Below are 20,950 nucleotides of genomic sequence, written 5' to 3'. Positions count from 1 at the left end.
GGTAGAATTTGTCAAGTACCACAATAAATCAATAAAGAGACTTTTAAGCCCTGCCTATACACTAACTACTATGCTAGGAATGCCTTAAGATTTCCTGTTAAGTTGTACAGCACCCTGTGAGTTTTCTTTATTTTACAGCTGATAGGACTGAGGCTTGGAGGTGTTACATATCCAACCCCAAATCACAGCGCTAATAGATGAAAATGAAAGTCTAGAGTAAAGTTGGTTTTCTTAGTGAATGTTCCCTGAGAAGCCTTTGGGGAAGGTGTAACACCCAACATGGACGCTGTAGAATAGATAAAATTTGGAAGTGAAAAGAAGGGAGCAGCGAGCAGCTGTCAGGAGAAGAGTGCACAGTGGAAGGAGAGCTGCTGGTGTGCAGAGCAGGGTACATGAACAGAAAGCCAAGACAATGTCAGTTGGCACTGAGCTGGTGGAAGTTACATGAAAATTAAGATTAAAGAGGCAGCTCCTGGACAGGTTGTGGAAGATTTTGAATGCCAGCTCTAGAGTCTGTGCATATTGTGCAAGCAGTAGAGAGAGACAGAAAGTTAAGGACATAAAATGGCACCATCAGAATGCTACCTGGGATGTCACATTGCCGGCCATGCACGAAGCAGGCAACAGAGAGAGATGCTAGGCTCAGAGAGGCTGAGCAGAAAGCCAACCCAGCACAGCGGCAAGAGAGACTCCACGTCTATGAGGGAAATGTGAGGAGGAAATGCGATTGCTAGTGCCCGGGAGACTCTTTTCTGTTGACCTATTTCAGATATTTTGGTTTTGTTTTTCAGCTTTGTTTTGGGAGCAGATCAACTTTCTGGCTTAAAATCTAATAAAGCATGTGACTGCTGTCCACATTTCACAAACACATAGGCAGAGAAAAAAAACTTCCCTGCCTGCAGCTTCTTGCGATTCCCTCATCCCAAGGCTCTCTCTTGTTGCCAAGAATGTGCAGGAGGAGAGCCAGCCCATCCTGGCAACCTTCCACTCTTCCTCCTGCTGGGGCGCCACCCCCACCAGCTCACAGGAGCTCAAGCTCTTTCCAAAAGTAGAAAACCTGGAGACACCCTTCACCCCCTAGCTGAGACCATTCCCTCCCAGTTCAACAAGTTTGGCCTTCTGGCTGAAAACTGAATAGTTTGGACTTTGAAGAAAACATGCTCTGTTTCCCCTGATGGCATCTCCAGCGCAGAGGAGAATAGACTGGCCTTTGTTATTCTGTTCTGGTAGAAGATTATGGGCAGCTCCCAGAGCTGGGGGCGGGGTGGGTGGCAGGAGGTGAGGTCTGGTCAGTTGACTTAGCATAAGGCCTGTATTGTCTGAGCAGCCTCTTTTGGAGAAACAAAACCCTTCAAGGAGATGGGCTGCCCACTTGGACTCAGAGCCGGGCTGGTTTGATTACCCACTGCTTTTTCATGTATGTTCCTTGTTCCTTTGATCCCCCTTGGGCTTCTAGCATAACTACATTACTGAGATACAGGGTGGCATCTTCCTCTCACAAGTTTTCTGAAACAAAAGGTTAAACAGAAGCATCTGGAGGTCCTAAGGTGACACATCCATGTAGCAGATTTGGCAAAGACAGTCATCATTGACAAGCCACCTTTAGCAAACCTTTGGGAAATACCCGCTTCAGGACACAGACACTATTCTGGGCATAGTTTAAATTTGAACCCAAGACCATTTACCTTTAAACTCTGTATTTCTCTCCTAGCCTAGTACTTTCTGTCTTGCGTTTGTTTTGTTTAGCTATGAAATATTACTCACAAATGAAATCTTCCACAGAGCACAAATATACAAACTATGAAGGTGATATGCTACTATAAACTCAATCTACTTGTTTAAACTTGTGCCAGATATTTAAAGATAATGGTTACAACTGATGAGTCATTTCTGATTAACACCAAAAATTAAACTTGAGGACACATATAACAACCACAGGTTTCTGTAATCTTCAGCATTTAATTCATTTTTTCCTTTCATTTTCATTGCAAAGTATTGAATGGATTCTTTTTCCATGCTGAAAAATAGTTACAAAGGATTCACAGTTCCTAAATAGCTCACCTTGGAGTTTTCATGTACTAGATATTCAGCAAAACGAGTCCAAATGTTACAAAGCTGAATTGCTATTAATATTTACTATGAACCCAATTCCTTATCATAAACTTAAGTGTCCAAATCAGTTCATTGTCCCTTAACATATATAGTGGGCTAAGAAGTATTGTCAGGACACTATGTGTTACATTTCAATGTTTCATATCTGGTATATAATGCATACTTAGGTGGATCATGTAAGAATTGTTTTGTATGCAAATTTATGTGTGAGAATGGGATGCAATCTATTGAAAAAGGAGAAACAAACAAAACACAAGAGACTTTCTAAAATGCAAAGACACATAACAAAAGGAAAGCTTCATTAGAAAGCTTGATACAGTGACACAACCTGGTAATGCAAAGTAACTCACTGGTGACCTCAGTAGAGTGAAAATTTAGTCTGTAATGCTTTTATGTGTGTGCATTTTTAACAGCAGTTAAAAGCATAAGAAAAGTAATGAAGGAGTATCTGAGGAGGTCCTAAGGTATTTTTAAAACATGGCCCTAGTCACCAAGGTCTTCCTCACAGTCTTTCCACTGCTTTCCCACACAAGAGTAAGCTCAGGACTTGGGCAAGGCTGCAATGCAGTGTGGTCTGGAGCACACGAGTGTTCCTTCAACAGCTCCTGCATGTGCAGTCCCAGCCTAGGTCATGCAAAAGGACCACATGAATGCAGAGGCATGGTTTCTTGGAGTTTACAGTCTGGATTGACTGAATTGATCAATTATTGAATACTTGCCATGTGCTAGCAGCCACTTGTTTTGGCGAGCACTTAGAGATATATCAGGAAATGGAAGAAAAAAATTGTCCTCAGCCCACAGTGTGAAATTTCTATTTATAGGAAGCCAGAGCTTTAACTCTGGAAAAAAAGGTGTAAGGAGGAGATATAATCAAATACACACACCCACACACACACACACACACACACATGCAAATCCAAACTAGTAGAAAACCAATAAAACATCAGGTAGGATATGTACTAGGAGAATTAAAAGAGGATGTTGTTTTGGTGAGTGGCTAAAGACACACTATAGACTGGTCAGCTGGAGGCCTCTTGAAGACTGTGATGTTCAAAAAATGTGTGTGGGCAGGGGCCTACTCCAAATTGCAACTAGGGCCTTCACACTGAGCAACATCCTCCACTCTTTTTACTTTTATTTTATTTTATTTTATTTTATTTTTTTATTTTGGGGAAGGATCTCTAACTTGCCCAACCTGTGCCCAAACTTGCAATCCTCCTGCCTCAGCCTCTTAGAGTACACGTGTACACCCTCGTGCCTGGCGCTTACATCCTTTTCATATTACATTTTTAAAACGTACATAAATGTCAAAGAACAATATAATGATTGTCTGTGTATCCAAACATCAATAGTATCAGCATTCTCCCAACTGTGTGTCATTTCTCTCCCTTATATTTCTTACAGTTTTCTGTCTTATTGTTGTAGTACTTTATAGCAAATCCAAAATGTCACATACTTTTATTCATAAACACTTTAGCATTTAAAAAAATAAGAATTTAAAAAGCTGACAAGCTCACAGTTCCATTAACACATCCTACAATCTAGTACTCCCTCATTCTGCTCAACGCTGTCCAATAGTCCTCAAATTTCCTCCATTGGTTTGCAGTCTTCAGTTGCTGTTTAACATGGTGGTTCAGACCTTAGGGTGAGGCCATGGGCTAGAGGTTAGAATATTGGTTTCACCAATTACTGCACTAGCTATGTGACCTTGGAAATGTTCTTAACCTCTCTGAGCTTCAGTTAACTGAAGATTAAAACTGTCATAGGGGAAATGGTGGTCCCCCAAAGGATAAGTCCACATTGTAATCCCTGGAATTTGTCCATGTTGTCTTATTTAGATGAAAGATCTTTACAAGTGTAATTGAAATTAAAATATTAAAATTAAATCATCCTAAGTTATCCAAATAGTTCCCAAAGCCAATGACAAGTGTCCAAATAAAAGAGATTCAGAGAAGGCGATGTGAAGCTGGAGGTAGAGTCAGGAGTGATGAGAATGCAGGTCAAGTGCTGCCAGCAGCCACCAAGAACTGAAAGAAGTCGGGAAAAGAGTCTCCTCCAGGTCCTCAGTAGGGAGCACATCCCCATTCACACCTTGCTTTGTGCTTCCCAGCCTCCAGAACTGTGAGAGGACACAGTCCTTCTCCTGTAGGCCAGCAGATTTCTGCTCATGAGTCATGGCAATCATATGACTTTGGATAAGAGAAGAAGATAGACTATCTGAAGAAAATATTGATTCTGCCCATGAGTATTCCTCTGATGCACCTGCAGGTAGGTATGTCTTGTTCATCTGTATTTGTCAACAGCAACAGATAAAATCCTTCCTCAAACTTGCTTAACAAAGAAAGGCTTTCACTGGTTTGTGTCACTGAAAAGTTCAAAGGGATACTGGCTTCAGGCATGGATGGATCCAGATGTTCAAACGTTATCACCAAGTGATTATCTCCGTCATCATTCAGCTGTGTTTTCTCTTGCCTTGGCTTCCTTGTTAATCAGTTTCAGTGAACCAGCTTTTCAACTACATAGTTCTTTTGTCTACCAGAATGCTGATTGATGAGCCCAGGCCACATGGCCATGTCTATGCTGAGGTCAGAAGGTAGGGTTTTAGTCAGTTTGTGCTACTATGATGAAAAATCTGAAACTGGGGAATTTACAAATAACACAAATGTATTCCTCACAATCGTGGAAGCTGGTAGTCCAAGATCAAGGTACCAGCAGTATTGGTGTCTAGTAAAGGCCCAGTCTTTGCTTCCAAAATAGCGCTGTATTGTATCCTCTAAAGGGAACAAGTGTTGCATTTTCACATAGCAGAAATCAGAAGTGTAGAAAAGGGTGTGAGGTAGTTTTCTCCAGCCGATGTTCTGGGATGCATCCTTTCGCAAGGGTGGAGTCATCAGACTTAATCACTTCCCAAACAGCCCCTCCTCTTTATACCACCAAATAGGGTTCAAGTGACAATAGACACATTCAAACTCTGCAGGTAGGGAGGGGGCAGACTCTAAAAAGACAAGAAAGGACCTGTCAGCAGCTTGAATGGAAAGGAAGGTTGGCTGGGCAAGACAATAAAATGTGTTCACCCAGTTAGGTAGGACAGAAACTCCAGAAAGTAACACACACACACACACACACCCCTAGTGTATGAATAGGGTGGAATAATAAATCAGGAAGAAGCAAAAAGTTGTCTAGTAATGGGTGCTCATAAAATTGTTAATCATATTCTGAAGAAAAAGAGGTGAAATTAGATCATTATCTCACACTAATCCAAGAATAAATTTCAGTTGAACTAGGTACCCAAGTATCATAATAAGAACTCTCAAATTTCTGTGTTATATAATGAAAATATCTCTCTTGCTGTAAGGGTTTGTTTGAAATATATACAAGCACTAATTGTAAGACACTGATAAGTTTAAGTACATTATAATTAAAAATTAAAATAATTAAAAATTAAAAACAATTAAAAAGGAAATTAAGGCAAAATGATTAAAAGAAAATTAAGACAAAATATAAACTGAAATGTATATTATATATAACATAGAATCAAAACATAAACTATCAAAATATATAAAGAACTCATAACTGAGTAATGATATGATGAACCAATAGAAAATAAGCAGAAGACATACTACAAATAAAAATTATTCAATTAATAAACCTATAAAATGATGCTTGTGACTCTTAATCCTGATATGGCAACTTCACTGGGTTAAGCAAAACCTAGCTGATTAGTAGAACGTGCTTCTGGGTGTGTTTGGGTAGTCCATGGACGCCTACGTGGCCTTGGGCCCTTTGTCTCTGATATTGTTATCCTGCTCCACTTCCTGCCTACCACGGACCGAGCAGCCTTGCTCACTATGCCTTTCTGCCATGATGTTGCTCCCTTAGCTCCTGCTGACCATGTACTGAATCTCCTGAAACCATGAGATAAAGTGAACCTTCCTTCTTTAAATTGTGACTGTCAGATAGTATGTCTCACAAACGGAAAAGCTCACTAATACAGTGCTTAACCTCATTAGTAATCTGGGAAACATAAATCAAAATCCTAGTGTGATGTGAAATTACATCCAGATAACTGACAAAGAAATTTAAAACTCCGAAAATACCAAGTAGTGGTAAGGGTGTGGAACAGAAAGGATTCATGTGTGGGGCCTCACTGGGAGGGGCTTTGTCATCAAGAAAATGTGGCAGCAGCGGATGTAAGTGCGAAACAAAAGTTTGGTGTCTGATCACTAAGGTGGGAAAGTAGATTGGTGAGGAGAAGACCAGGGCCAGGGAAGTCACCCCAGATACAGATGGGAAGTGTCTCAGTCACAGTGGTAGAGCTGTGGCTCCACAGGACCTTCTTTGTTCAAGGTCACCAGTGACCAAACACACTGATCACTTTTCTGACCTCGCTTTCCTCAACACAGCAAACCACTGCCTTCTTATCTTAGAAGGACAACGGGAGAAGGCAGTGTCATGGAGCTTCTTAGAAGGCAGTGACTAACTGTGTCAAGAAAGGTGACCTTGAGCAAAAAGACTCATAAATCTGTGGTGTCATACTAAACCCCTCCACAGTCAAGCCCCAAATAATCTCTGGGCCATCTCCCCCTAGCTGGTATTCTTCACCCTCAAAAATCTGTTTTTGCTTCTCAAGTCTTGTGGCTGCCACCTCCAAGCATATGATCACTCAGTTCTCTCCCACAAAAGGAAGTTTTTCTGAGACTTCGCTCATTGAAGCCCTCTGCCACTTCCTCAGACTGACCCTGGCTGCAACCCTTTTCTGCCCACCTGGTAGAGTGGGCACAACAAGGTGAGAGACGGGGGAAACCTCACTTCTCATTCCAGTTCTTCCACTGCTGTGGTTCGAGTGTGTCCCTCAAAGTTCAGGTACTGAAAACTTAGTCCACAGTGTACATTAGTGCAAGGCAGGGTGTCCAGAGAGGTGTGGGGGTCCTGAGGGTGGAGCGATACCATCATCCCATGAGTACATGTCTTGCATCTCCTCTGTATGCTCGCGTGTGCTGACACAACAGGACACTGAACAAAGGCTCTCACCAGATGTTGATGCAGTGCTCTTAGATTTCCCAGTCCCCAGAACCATGGAAAGAAGTAAATGTTTCTTTATAAATTACCTGGCCTTGCGTATTCTGTTATAGCAGCATAAAACTGATGAAGACAGCCATTAATAAGCCCCGTGACTAGAATAAAGTTGCCATCTGCCCTGGGTCCCTGACTGCTAGTCTCTGAAATGAGAAGGTTCCTACTAGCGTGGTGTTGAGGGCGCTGCTATCTGGAACATCTCTGGTTCTAAGGCCAGGTGTACAGATTTACAGTCTGGAATGCCTTCAGTCAAACCTGCAGAAAGAGCGTCATTATCTTGTGTTCATTTGAAACTCACCTGATCTTTGGCTCATGGAAAAGAAAGTGGGAGGCGGGGTGGCTTTTATGTGAGACTTGCTTTGCTGGGTGGTTTCCATTCTTGGGCTCAGAACCATGATGTGGTAGTTTCATTTCCATTTGACAGGTGAATGTGGCCATTACCCAAGATTACCCATCGGCCCCTCACTGAGCCCAACATGGCCCATTCTGGGCTTCAGATACTTTGTTAACTTTCCAAGCCCTGTGAATTGAAATAAGATTTTATTTTCAACCACTGGTGAATGTATCCTTCATCCTGAAATGCCTAGTGATGACTATTCTGTTTTTATACTCACTGTTTTCTCATGAAGAATTAAACAAATAAACAGATGCCTCCCTCTCTCCCTCCTCTTTTTTTGGCTTAGGTCCTCTGACAATGCAGTGCTCTCTGCACCATCTGCTGGCTCCTCAAAGGTAATTAACAAACGCACACTATCCCCAGATGAGGCTGGTTTATAAGGACAGTCACGCCAGGAAAATGGAGAGGAACAAAGTAAGACCGTGGGCAACCTGCAAGGTGGCTGCAGGCCCAGCCCCCACTGCAGTGTGTTGTTGGGGACACTCATTAAATTTTAACTCCAAAAAAATGAATTTGAATGGGTTGAACCAAGGAAATGGGATTTCACCCCTACTGGGAGACCCTAAGGGAGGGATAAAAAAAAGAAAAAAAAATCACACAATATTCAGTGTTTTGATTCCCTGATCTTATTTTTTTTTGTACTAATTGTATTTTTTGTTTATTATGCTCTTTTTAAGGAAGGGGAAATAAGAACAGTCATTAACAAAAGCTCAAGACAAAACACTGTGCAGAACGCTGAATGCTGGGTCAGAGGTAAGCAAGTTCCGTCATTCACTAACCAACCTTGAGCACAGCATTCAGCACCTCCTTGCCACCGCCTCACAACTGTAAGTCAGGAATAACAGCAACACCGAACCTTCAGGGCCGTCGCCACAGTAAATGCCATAATGAATTTGGGTCAGGAATTGTATCCAGTGCTGGGCTAGTACCAGGCTCATCCTAAGTGGTAGATATTTTTGTTAATACTGTCTTGTCAGGTAAGCATCTCTGACAGATGGCCTAATCTACCCTTAGTGACAAGGAATTAATAACCCTACTGCCAGGCCCACATTCTAAAAAGGCCAGAAGCACTGTAAATAAAATGAGAGAATAAAGGGGTTGATGCTAACAAAAGAAAGCAAAACCTAAAATAAATCTGACTGGGACAGAAGATACAATTACAGCCTGTGCATATTTGAAATACATAAAGAGCACCGAAGTAAAAGCTTGTTTGGACACAGATGAAGGGGTTGTAATAGGAGATACAGAGTGGAAATTTTTAAAGTGAAAAAGACTAAAGTATAAATTGCAGAAGTTGAGAACTACCTTCCTGAGACTGAGGACACCCATTATACTTGGGACTGTCTAGAAGGAGGACCAAGGAGAAGATGGTTCTCAGCGATCATCCTGAGGCTCATGGAAGACAGACTGTGATGACAAGAGGACTCCTTCTTCATCCTCCTTGCTGCTGGCTCACCACTGGCTAGCAGAAGCAGAGCTCATAGAACCTACTTCTGGAGCCCAGAGAGAAACACCCAACTGATGCCATTTTTTGAGATTCCCAGGGCTGCTCCAGGCAAAGTCAGAGGGTTGGTGTTTGTTTTCTAACAACAACAAAAGATTTCCCTGGTCAGTAAAGTGATAACATCTATAGCTCATGGTCCCCTAGAACTTGATGTTTCTAAACAGAAGGAATCTTAGTAAATATCACTTTCACCCACATTTGCTACTAGCTCTGGATCACTGAAAATGTCAACGTGCTGAAGGACACCTGGCACGCTGCCACACTAGCTCCCAGCCAGCAGCCCAATCTGGAGGGACAAAAGACACCTTCATCCCTGGTTTATTTAGAGGACTTTTCTTCCTACTCCAGAGGGCGTCAATATTGACATTCTCCTGGGTAACAGCTGGGAATCCAGGGCAAAATATCCTCCTTGCATTTAAACGTTCCCTCAACTGCCAGCCCAGATACCCCCAATTGGCAAAGTATTCTACAAGACCATTACCAATGTCAGAGAGTTAAATGTTCCCCCTATTTGCCCCGTGTCATGTGGAGGACAACCCTGGTGTTGTTATTCCCCAGGTCTTCTTCCTCTTACTGTACATAACAATTGCATTAGATGCTGCTAGGCATGGCTTAGTTAACTGAGCACCTGCCTGCTCTGAGGAGAGTTCTTCCTGTAAGAAGAGACCCCTGATTTGGAGGCATGAGTAGGGGTTTCTTCCACCTATGAAGGAAAGAATGTATTTCCAGCCTAGAGCGCCAAGGAAGTTTCTATTTGCAGCCCTATTTTCTTGTCTAGGAAACCCAGGAAGGCATTGAGGAGAGAGTTGCAAACGTAAGATCAGAAAGGAGTCTCTGTGACCAATCAAGGGACTTCGGCTTTATCTTGTGATAGGAAAATATCTACATTGCAGAAGATGTATCTGGTGACCATGGGGAAGGATGGGTTAGACAGTATCAAGACCAACAGCACTGGCTTTTTAAGTCACCTCTCTGAGAATTACAAGGACCGGGCTTGGGGCAGCTACTACATGAATGGGGAGTGGTAAGGTAGCAGGAGAGGATGGGGATTTGAGTAATGAGAAGGCCAGCTGGGAGGATGGGGCTTTCAAGTTTAGGGGCCCTGGTTAGAACTCTGACTGTATCGCTTAGTAGCTATGTGGCCTGGGGTACATTCCTCTGAGGCTGGATTGCCCTAAAGATTAATAAAATAACAAAGGTAAGGAAAGAAGCCAAGGCTTTGCTTGTAGGAAGTGTCCGCGCAGCTTTGCTGCTTCAGGGAGGAACAGTGAGGAGGAATTTGAGTTGCCTCACCACATCAATCACGTCTGAAATTCCTCTATTAAATAGCTTTAAGGGTAGGACTGTTTCTAATTCACTTCTGAATCGTTTCTCGGCCTTTTGGCTAAGATCAAGTCTAATTCACTTCTGAATGACAAGTGCCTACTTTGGCGCCCTTTCCATTTCTCAAAGAAATTACTGAATTTTTCTTAGAACTGGGTATTGAACCTAGGGCCTTCACACTGAGCTACATCCTCAGTCCTTTTTAATTTTTCATTTTGAGACAGGGTCTTGCTAAGTCTCTGAATTACCCAGGCTTGGCACAGACTTGCATTTCTCCCTCTGTCTCCAAGAGTTCTGGGATTACATAATTGCTAGGCTGAATGGAGTCTACTTTAGGGTGGGAATGAGAGGAAGTTTATCAGGACGTCACCAGCGTACTTGAAAAGTGATGTTGCACCTTGCACAAACTCATGCTCACACAATACATCAGAAAAACCTCAAGCAGTTGTCTCTGTATTTTCCCCATTTTGCAAAAAGAAGGTGAAATTCTGAGAGTTGTGGTGATTGTGCAAGGTATGATAACATCACACTGCTGGCAGGAGCTCATCTGAATCCCAAGACACGGCCTCTTGGGATGGGAGGATCCGGCCCCACAGTTTCTGTAGCTCAGCGCATCTCTTGGAGGAGGAAGTGGTAGCTTCCTTACTATTCTCATGTGTGGTATTTTGTTTTTCTTTTTTTTTCTATTTTTTGATACAAAGAAAACAAAAATAATCGAAGCTAGCTCCAAGAAGGTGGAGGGGCCTGATCGCCCAAACCCCATCTCACCATGTACAGCGTGTCAGGGTCTTTTATACCAAGAAACGATGGGGAATGAGACAACAAACATGCTCAGGCTTATTTTACCCTTTCCTGGACCTGACCTTTCTCTCCATCCTCTGTGAAAACAAAACCGGGCCTTGACCTCTGGGTGCCAGCATCAGTATATTCTGTCCAGGATCTGGATTGAGGAGAGACTTCTGGGTGATATTTCTCTCCCAGCAGAAGCTGACTGCTGCTTGCACAGCATCTAGACCCTGGAACTTAAGTTGAAAATCCAAGACACACAGCAGCAGTGCACCAAAACTGGAGGGTGGGCAATTCTCTAACCCACAGGGAAAAGACAGGCCCATCCCCAGCCCTCTCTTAATCATCACTGTTCCTGTGGATTGGATCCTGCTGAGCTTTTAGCTAACAGTGACAAGCACCCTGTTGTAATCTGGAGCCCTCCCATTCCTTTCACCCACTTCCCTCCCTGTGCTGACCCCAAGAAGTGACATTCCAGTTTTTATGGGAAGAACTCCAAGTTCCTTGGGCTCACATTGGAGAACTTCTCCCCTTGGCCCCAGGTTGCTTTTCTTGCATTATCTATATCCTTTTACGGATACCTTCTCTTCTAGTCAAACAGTCTAGATGACCGTGGAATTGCCTTATCCTCAATCTTTGCCTGTGCTACTTACTAGGAGGTCAGGTGAATTTCAGTTTGAGGCTGAGCTCTGTAACTTATTAGCTGTGTGACCTTGGGCAAGTTTGCATAACTTCCTTGAGCCTTAATCTGCTCATCTTAACAACAGTGATAATAATCCCTTTCCCTGCAGACTTGTACTGTGCTCTAGATAAGCACGTACCAGTGCAGGGGACTGCCATTGTAGGTCTAGTAACTTGCCTAAAGTCAAGCAGCTTAGAGGAAAATTTAGATTCCTACCGAGGTATGCTAATAATACAAGGTCCACCCTTATGGAAGTAAAATATCTATGTCCTAAAGTGACAGTTTTAGAAGACATTATAGACTGTTTTACACCTAATGTTCAACTCAGCAAGTACTTATAGAGGCCCTACTGTGTATCTACAGTGTGCAGAAGAGATTAGTCTTGTGTAAGGCCAGGACCAGTCCTAAGGTGCAGACTGGAGGAAGATGGCAGCCAGGGAGCTTCCAGGTTCTGATCACCTTTCTCTGGGAGAAGAGAGAGGCTTCTGGAGAGAAGAAAACACTTACAGCCCTTCCTAGGTCAACTCTGGATGGAATGACAGGTCCACAGTGGGGAAATGGAAGCATCACACCCTGCTGGAATTCTAGTGTGGGTGTGACCAGCTAGACTTTCTGGAATCAGGCTCCCCATGCCCAGGTTCCCTCCCTGATGCCAGAGCATAATTAGAGAGCACATGCTGGTACTCAGGAAATTTGTTTTGTTTCTTTTCCTTTCTTGCACACAGTAGGTATATTTGCACTTGTGGCTGCTCCCTAAGTGTTTTCTAACTGATAACTGATGACTCGCAACTAGGAGTCCAGCCATGCCATCCCACCTCTTGTGCCCCTTTCTTCTCTTGCTGGTACCCTATATTTTTATTCTAATTAATAACATGTGATGATTTGTACCAATTAACAGGGCTTACTGTGACTTTTCCACATATGCAGTGATCATGTCCTGGTGGTCTACAGTTGAATGTGAGACCTTCTCCTCTAACCTCCACAGAGAGCCTTCCCTTGTCTTCAAGAGGTTGCCACTGCCCTCCCAGTTTTCTGTGATGTCTCCTCCCTATAGTTTTCAAGTTTGACAGCTGCAAGATCCAATTCTTGTAATTATCTCACCAGGAGCTCCTAATTAGACATGCTTCCTTCATGGTACCACGGGCTGTCAGCTTAGGAGCACAGTGGATATCCTGTCCGGCTGGGATGGTACACAGAGCAAAGAGTTGTTGTCAGAAAGCCCCAGTTTCAATCCCGGTGTGGGCATCATCTGAAGCTTGGACAAGCATCAATCTCTCCAAGCCCAGATTCTCTCCTGCTAGGATTTTCGAGGGTTCACCCCACGGTGTGGTACTTTCCACTGCACACACCACCTCCTGCTACCCAGAGCCAGCCGGGTGACACCAAGGGCCTGCACCTGGTGAAAAGGCCACCAGCTGGGACTCCACTGGCTTGGGCTCTGTGCAGCTGTAGGGACTCCAAACCCTTCAAGCAAGCACTTCAACAGAAACTTGACTGGCTCTTGCCGTTAAGGGAGTGAAAGTTCCCTGGAGGCCGCACCCTTCCCACCAAGTGCCTGTGTGTGCATCTGCTCTGCTTCTCAGAACCTCCAATGGAACAGGCAGTCTTTGTACTGGTGACACAAGAAGGTACATCCAAGAGGCCAATGACTCATTTGAGGTTACTGGAAAAAGGGTGTCAGATTCCTACCTAGTTTCTACTCTCCCATCCCTGAGTCTGTTCCTCCCTGCCCTCCTCCCATCTGCTAGTGAAGAGTGTACTCCAGGAAGCCACAGCATTTAGGAAACTCCCTCCATGGGCAAAGGATTGATGAAATGATGCTGCAGGGGAAATCCCAAATGAGGTTCCCATCCTGGCGCAGTTTCGAAGATGAGTACTGACGCAGTGATAGATGACATTTGACTGAGTGGTGCTGGGCACCACTCCCTAAGCTTGGAAGCAGATAAAGTAGACAGACAAGGTCAGCCTGAGAAGTGCTGAGAAAAAAGTTAGACACGGGACAGTATTCTGAAGGTGGTGCAAGATGTGGGCCCTGTTATCGGGTGCCTTTCTCAGGCCGACTTCTACATCCCCACCCTCCCGAAACCCCGCAAAACAGGCCTCCACATCTCCTTGCTGGTCCTGAAGGATGCCTGGTTGTGCCACGCCACCTCGGTTTTACAGCTCATTCTGTGCACTTGAATTGCTCTCTCCTCTTATGTCTATTGAAGAAGAAAAACGTGATTAAATCTCTCTTCTTCCAGAAAGCCTTCACAGATTTCCCCAGGCAGAAATGACCTATCGCTCCTTCATGCACCATCCAATTCCAGTAAAAATGATGATATTTATTTGTGAAATATGTGTGTGAAACATACAGAGATGGATAAATGGATCGTTAGATAGATAGCAAGCATCTCATTGAATTCTTCCAGCAACTCTGCATTCTTATCCCCACGTTACCCCAACCATCTGAAGCAGAAGTTTGGAGAGTTTAAATAACTTGCCTAAGATGTTATTCAGCTCCTAAGTTTAGACCAAGTTTCAAGCTATTACATCCTCTCTGCAACAACACAGAAAACATCCTCCATTGTACCATCTGACTCATTTACCTAACTGCCTCCCCTTCCATCAGGGCCTGGCTCTGGAGCAGAAATCCAAGGCACATCTGTTGAATGGAATTGATTTGCAGAGGGCTGGCAATTAGAAGGCTTCGGAGACAGCTCTCAGACTATAGGACAAGGTACTTCGGAATAAAAGATGAATTAGGTAAGCGGGAGCCAATTAGCAGAGGATGCTACAGCCCATGATAAGGAGCTTTAATTTGATAGGAGACAATTGGGAGCCATTCATCCCGAAGCTCCCAGAAAGGCAGTGACAAGTCCCTAACGACACTCAAGGGCCTTTGGAACCTTTAATTGCTGCCTGCAATTTTGCTATTTCCGAGTAGAAGCGACAAGGGAGGGTAAGCTCCATATGCCCAAGGCCATGTCAACCACAGCAAGATCACCAAGGGAGCTGCATGCTTCCCTCTGACACAGCAAGGGGACCAGGACTCTCTCCCTGGTGTCCCTGAGCCCTGCATTAAGGCTCTCCCTGTGTTCTCCACCCACATGCCTTATATGGCTCTAGGTGGTTCTAGGGCCAAGCAGCCATTAGAGTCACTATTGTCTCTTGTGCAATTTCTGTCCCCCACCCACCCCACTTGTCAACCCTGCCGGCCAATGTGGAAAGAACATATTCACAGCTTCCGGAATTTCAATTTCATGCAGCGCGATGTCTCCTTCCCTTCCCCATTGCTTTCAAACAGCGCTCAGGCAAGATGGGTATGAAGGAGAGGAAGGAGGCTGCAAAATTCTGCCCTCCCTGCGGAGAGGTCAAGGTGGGCTCTTTGTACTTTTATCTTTTATTTTTCTAAGCTTGGGGTCGCTTCTCTGAGCAAAACCAGTCACAGGGCAATAGCGGAGACTTGCCCAGGAAAGCCAGCGACAGCCAGCGGCAGAACAGAGTCCAGACAACGCCCAGGACAATGGCCTTTTCAAGCCACAGAATGCTGCTCAGTACAGTATTGTTGGCATGTGATGCCATTTCTCAAATGCGCACAAACACCCCTGATTTCACCAGCCCCGTGACGGTGACTTACTCACTGCTAAAGATGCAGGAGCTGATTTAAGCTGCAAATATCTATCCCCACCCTAACAAGAGGAGACGCAAAAACAATAAAACGCCACATAAGCAGAAGGAGAGGCAGCCAACGCCTAGCTGGCTGTCTAGGCTTGGAACTCTGCAGTGGGCACCAGGTGCATTAATTACACTTGATTGCATGTTAGTTTATGGCTGCGGTCACTTGTGTGCTGCGTTCTGGCCCCGCGGCATCTGTGCTGAAGGATATCCTTGGTATTTCGTTAAGCAAGATGAATATTGGCCAGATGGTGACTTCACAGGGACATAATTCACATAGCATTTTCCTGCCCCGGTGCAGATTTCTGTGAAGGAATCTTGAATGCCATGCTCAACAAAACAGAACAGGGCTTCTCAAAGCCCTGAGAAGACTCTGTCATAAGTTGAAGATTCATGGTCCCAAGGGTGACACAGACAGGAGCCCCAAAAGCAGTCACATCCCAGGGTGCAGGCTGCGGCGGATCCTACCAGGCCCTCTCCCTGTCACCTGCAGAGGGAACTGACATTGCCCTCCACATCTCCAGTCCACTCAGCAGGGGAAGGGTGTGCTCTGAGCCCTGAAATGACAGGCAGAAGGAAACGAGGTCACTTCCCTTTTTAAAAAAATTAATTTTATGTAGTGACAGGCCTCGTCAGCACCTGCTTGCTCAATAATTTGATTGTGATGGAGACCAAGTGAAGAATGTGCTCCTGGCTTCAGCGACTGGGGTCAGTTCTCGGGGCTGGGAGGATAAAGTAGGGAGAGGAACAACTGTTTTTTTGGAAACCTTTAAAAGGCCACACAGAGGAGCTCTGGCACTACCGGGTCACACGTTTGGGAGCAAATTGGCCCAGTTCTGTGTTGCTCTAGGACAGTTCTTGCTCCCTGAGAGCAGTGTGTGTCTGTCCCACATAAAGTTAAAAAGTAGGTATTACACACTTGTCTGAGGCATTTTCAAGGCAGTAAGCCCATGAGGAATTTGTGAAATGTCTACCACGTACACACGTAAGTCCTAAACCACAGAATAAGGACATAGAATCTGAAGGTCACTGGGCCTCAAAATAAGGTCAGCCTGAGACAGTTCAGGAGCACATATAACCAGGGTAAAATGTGACAGTCTGTAAGCAAACCCCCTCCATGTCACAGAGGGACTGTGTTGTATGGTGTCCTTGCTGTTTGTTTGCTTTGAAAGAATAAGTAATAGTAATACCACCAATGGAAGGTGTGGTGGATTGACAACTGGTGGTGAACTCATAACACCCAGCTGAGCTGTGTCAGTATGGTGCTGGGTGTGGGAGGCCCACCTGAAGATTGTTGCCAGCAGCATAAGAGGCAGAGCTTGAGAAGAAGAGAGGCTGTCGGAGCTGGTAGAGGCTGTTGGATGCTGTTAGAAGCTGTAAGGAGCTGTTGGTTCTCTTGGAGGAGCTTGTCATGCTGGCTTTCCTGATGAACTTGGGTGTTCTAACCGTCAGAGGAGCTCAGGACTTTGTTGACACTGAGAATGGCTTCAGTTCACATTGTGGGAATCTGGTCCTCACTTTGAACATCGCTTCCTGGCTCCAGCAGAGAAGATGGTGCACTTCTTAGTCTCCTGGAGAAGCTTGTCATGTTGGCTCTCCTGATGGAAACTCAGCTTTTCTCATTGTCAGAGGAGCTCAGAACTTCACTGATGCTGAGGATGGCTATGGTGCTTTTCAGGAGAGCTCCGGCTCTTACTTTGACATTGCTTCCTGATTCCAGTTCAGACCTCTCAGCCTGCTAGCAGTGCCTTCCCAGTGCAGATCTGTGAAACAGGTCTGCATGAGACATTGTTGTGGGCTCTAAGCCTCTAGCTGGACTCGTTGGGGGGCAGTGTTATGGGCTCCCGGTCTTCAGCTGAACTCATGCAGGACATTATTATGGTATCCAGGCCCTCAGCTGGATTCTTTGGTCTTTAATGTGTGGACAGATTTCCTGCACTCTCTGTTTGTATATGATTCTTTGGGTGACTATTATAAATAATCTTATAAAATATGTGTGCTATATTGTATTGCTTCCCCTTGCAGAACCCCAAGCTACAACAGAAGGCATATCTTGTAAACCTGCTGTGAGGCTCACTGCTGCACAGCCCCCCTCAATCTCTATATTCCCTCAGGAGCTGAACCATGAAGGAGTCCAGCTGCCCGCAGCTCTACCACTGCGTGACCTCATGCGGGTGAGCAGGTGGCTTAAGCTCTCTGGGAGTCTGCGTCCTCACGGGTTAAATAGGAACAAGAAGAGCGTCTAGTTCACAGGCTGATAAGAACTGAAAGAGAGGGTGATTTGGAGGCTTGGTAAGGAGCCTGACGTATATCAAATGCTCAGAAAAGTCAGCAATTGTGATTACTCAGCATGCATCACTGTGGAAGTGAAACAGGATCTCAAAATCCCCACTGAAGACATCTCCTTCTTGTGTGGCAAATATGAGAACCCAAGCCACCCTAGGTGACTGTCTCCTGCTATAGATGGCTGACACAAATTCATGACACAAGGCCCAGTGACAACACTCCCTCTCTCCTGGCATGCTTTGGTAAGCCAGGACTTGGCAATGGGCCCACTATACCCGTTAAAGAACCTCTATTGTTTCATCAGAGACTTTGTGATACCCCCAAATAAAAAAAACTAACACTCTCCTCACTATACCCAGAACAGACCCAGCCCCCAAGCTGGTCCCTGCTAAGAACTCTGTGTCACACCAGCCAGGGAAGGCTGGGCAGGGTGACTCAGCAGAAAGTGGCCTGCAGCTCACAGCCTGCCCAGCCTCTGTCAGCTGCTGGCCAGAAAAGGAGAGCACTGCCAGGAAAATCAGACAGGACACTGCTCGGGTCCCCTGGGTGCAGAGTGCCCTATGTCTGTGAGCACTTCAGACAGGAGCCGCCCACGTTGACATCAGCAAGGCCAGGCTAGCAGAGACAGAACTCTACACAGCCCCCATTGCAAACACGCTCCATACTTCTGCAGCCCAGGGAGGCACTCCAATCCCTGCCCCAAGATCTCTGTACATATTAATACAGTGAATCCCAGATGGATGAGCTGCCTACTGTTACTTTCGTTTTGAAGATGGAGAAAGTAAAGCACAGAGAGTGTAAATAGCTTGCCCAACATAACACAGCCTAGGCAGCTAGGCTTAATGCAAATAGGTCTTGTTTCTAAGGAGTTAGACAAGCCAGGTCAACCCCTTTCTACTGTTGAAGGTAAGCCCCCACTCTTCTTCTAGACAGCTGTGACAGTTAAGCTTAGTAGTGAACTTGACTGGCTTCAGAACGGCGTAGAGGATGAGCAAAACACTCTTCTGACTGCTTCTGGCTGGGTCATGCAGGCGTGACCTTGGGTAGTAGTGCTGGTCCTCCCTGGCCCCTTCCTCTCTGGCATTGTTCCCTTGCCCTGCTTCCTGGCTATGAGCAAAGCAGCTTTGCTCTGTCATATTCTCCCACTATAATGTTCCTGTCTTGAAGCCAGATGACCATGGACAGAATCCCCTGAAACCGTGGGCCAATTTAAGCCTTTCCTCCTTTAAGCTGTGGATGTCATGCATTGTATCTCAGCAAGCAGAAAGCTGATATTAGTCAGTTCAGGAGCTCAGAACTGAGGGCCAGCATTCCAGGCTTTCTTTTGCCTCACCCTTTTCTTCTGATCCTTTCACCGGTCAATAGTAATTCTTCCTCTCTCCCCTAAACATATCACTACCTTCTATCTTGTCCTCCCTCCACCCAGCCTTTCTTTTCCTGATCATTCTGCTTCACATTTGATACTCCAGCCACAAATACCACCTGGAGGGCCCCAGACCTGTGGGCTGGCTCTCACATACAATGTCAGTGGAGGTGAGTCCATCAGCACAGCCTGAGCCCAGTGCTGTACCTCCGCAGATCAGTGGCGGTGCCCGTGCTTGTTGACAATGCTGCTTTCTAAAGATTTCTGTTTCTCTGCCTTCCAAGTAGGATGACAGCCCCTGGCTCTGAGAGATTAGAAGAGGACCATGTAGTCAGTTCTGGCTAATTAATTGTGAGTGGGAGAGAGTGCATACTTGTTTCTGGTTGAGATTTCTCCTACAGAAGTGAGACCCTCAGAGCAACTGTTCCTCAGCCATGGTGTCCTCACATTGGAGATGGTGGCTCACCATAGTCTGAATCTCCTAGTGACTGTAAAGAACAGACTCCCCTGATGAAGAAGAAAAAAGACTTTGTTGTTTCAAATCCCCTCATTTCGTGTTTAACCATAACCTGTCTATCTTGGAGGAAGTAACGTGAATCTGTTTTTACAATGTAGGTGTTATTTTTAAGCATTTGCCAAAAGTGATCTTTCACGTACCTCAACGCTTGCCACTTAATCCTAATAATAACTAGTCAAGTTTAATGGGTGATTTGGAAAAAGTGATCATGTACATTCTATGTGTTTCTCACCAGTACATTTGTCTACCATACTCCTCACGTCAACCCTAATCAAGAAGCTGGAGATACATTGCCCATGCCACTGACTCTGGAGGAAACTGGCCCAAAGATGGCATCACCCTTCCAAGGTCACAGAATAGGATAAGTGCATCAGGGATCAGAGGTTGCATTTTCAGAATCATTCCTGGATAAGCGCATCAGGGATCAATGGGAGCATTTTCAGAATCTCAGCCTAGGAGTCTTCCTCCTGCACCAAACCTCCAGATGCTTTGTGTTTTAAATTTTATGATTTGTGAAGTATAAAATGTAAGCTGACCTGAGGGGGGAAAAATCAAATTCTAAATCATCTATAAAGGGCTTTAGTAGCTTCCTGCTGTTAGGAACACAGTGTAAGAGTTTTGTTGTTATTTTTGTTATAAGTAATGTCATTTTTGTAGCAAATACCTAGAGAGTACATAAGTGATGAATATCATGAAATTAGTAGCCACCATCTGTAGTGATGGGCTATCCTAGTCCCCAGAGAGATCCGAACTAAAGGACAATCAGTGGTACTGGAGAGAATGGCTGGGGTTCTAAACTGATGTCCTGCTAGCCTTGATCTAAAGCACTGGAGTCTAAGTCAGGTTTTCTGTGGTCACACAAATAGATTCAAAATGGCAGCCCTAAGAATACAAATCGGCCCAGTGAACTTCAGAAATGGATCCACTCAGCACTGATGCTAAACGAGGCTTAATTCATCTAAGAGTCAGATATGAGACCCTTGGGAGCCTGGTCTTTCTTCAGAAAGTGTCTTTGTTCATGTTTTCCCTTTGATTTTAGGAGGCCCAATGGTTCTCTTTCACTTCTGTCTCCCAAGCTTGTGATTTGTCTCCACTTTATCTTCTTGTCCACATGCTGGTGTTGTGCATTGCACCTGTTGTCCTATGTCTTCTGATTGCGTGCTTCCTCTCCTTTGTGGTTTATGGATTTTATTGGTGACATGACCCACTAGGAGAAGTTTTCATCTGCTACCAAAACCACTTCACAC

General features: G+C 44.9%; 1 long non-coding RNA gene across 5 annotated transcripts in view; it reads left to right on the top strand.

Annotated features, from left to right (window-relative positions):
- The window catches only part of LOC102019271, a 115,733-nt gene that overhangs the window by 27,849 nt on the left and 66,934 nt on the right, over window positions 1–20,950 (top strand). For 3 of the 5 annotated variants that reach the window (XR_001230897.1, XR_001230899.1, XR_001230896.1), the window contains exons 2-4: window positions 4,223–4,380; window positions 7,872–7,920; window positions 8,263–8,338. This is a non-coding gene — a long non-coding RNA (uncharacterized LOC102019271). Of the gene's footprint in view, window positions 1–4,222; window positions 4,381–7,871; window positions 7,921–8,262; window positions 8,339–14,491; window positions 16,777–20,950 lie in introns of those variants that run through there. The other 2 variants (XR_263747.2, XR_001230895.1) reach the window with 1 other exon arrangement.

Source organism: Chinchilla lanigera, unplaced genomic scaffold (genome assembly GCF_000276665.1).
Source record: "Chinchilla lanigera isolate Chin_1 unplaced genomic scaffold, ChiLan1.0 scaffold00079, whole genome shotgun sequence".
Taxonomy (NCBI): domain Eukaryota; kingdom Metazoa; phylum Chordata; class Mammalia; order Rodentia; family Chinchillidae; genus Chinchilla; species Chinchilla lanigera.
Note: the sequence above shows the minus strand (reverse complement) of the source record. Positions and strands in the feature narration are given on the sequence as shown.